Below are 209 nucleotides of genomic sequence, written 5' to 3'. Positions count from 1 at the left end.
TGAAGAATTAATGATTTTTAATTGCCTTAACATTTATTGGGGGTCTAGGTCAAATTACTCCTGACTATATATCTTCTGTATATACTATTATCAATATTATACTTATTATTGGTAGAGGTTTTTTTAAATCTCTAACATGAGATTGAATCATATTGTGGAATTTTATATGGCCTCACAAAGGGCTCTTTTATCACTGAGAAACGTCCTTT

This window comes from Sus scrofa, chromosome 17 (genome assembly GCF_054392235.1).
Source record: "Sus scrofa isolate SSC_HxYL_T2T_F1_AM1 chromosome 17, Sscrofa_HxYL_maternal_Yorkshire_Landrace_v2.0, whole genome shotgun sequence".
NCBI classification, from domain to species: Eukaryota; Metazoa; Chordata; class Mammalia; order Artiodactyla; family Suidae; genus Sus; species Sus scrofa.
Note: the sequence above shows the minus strand (reverse complement) of the source record.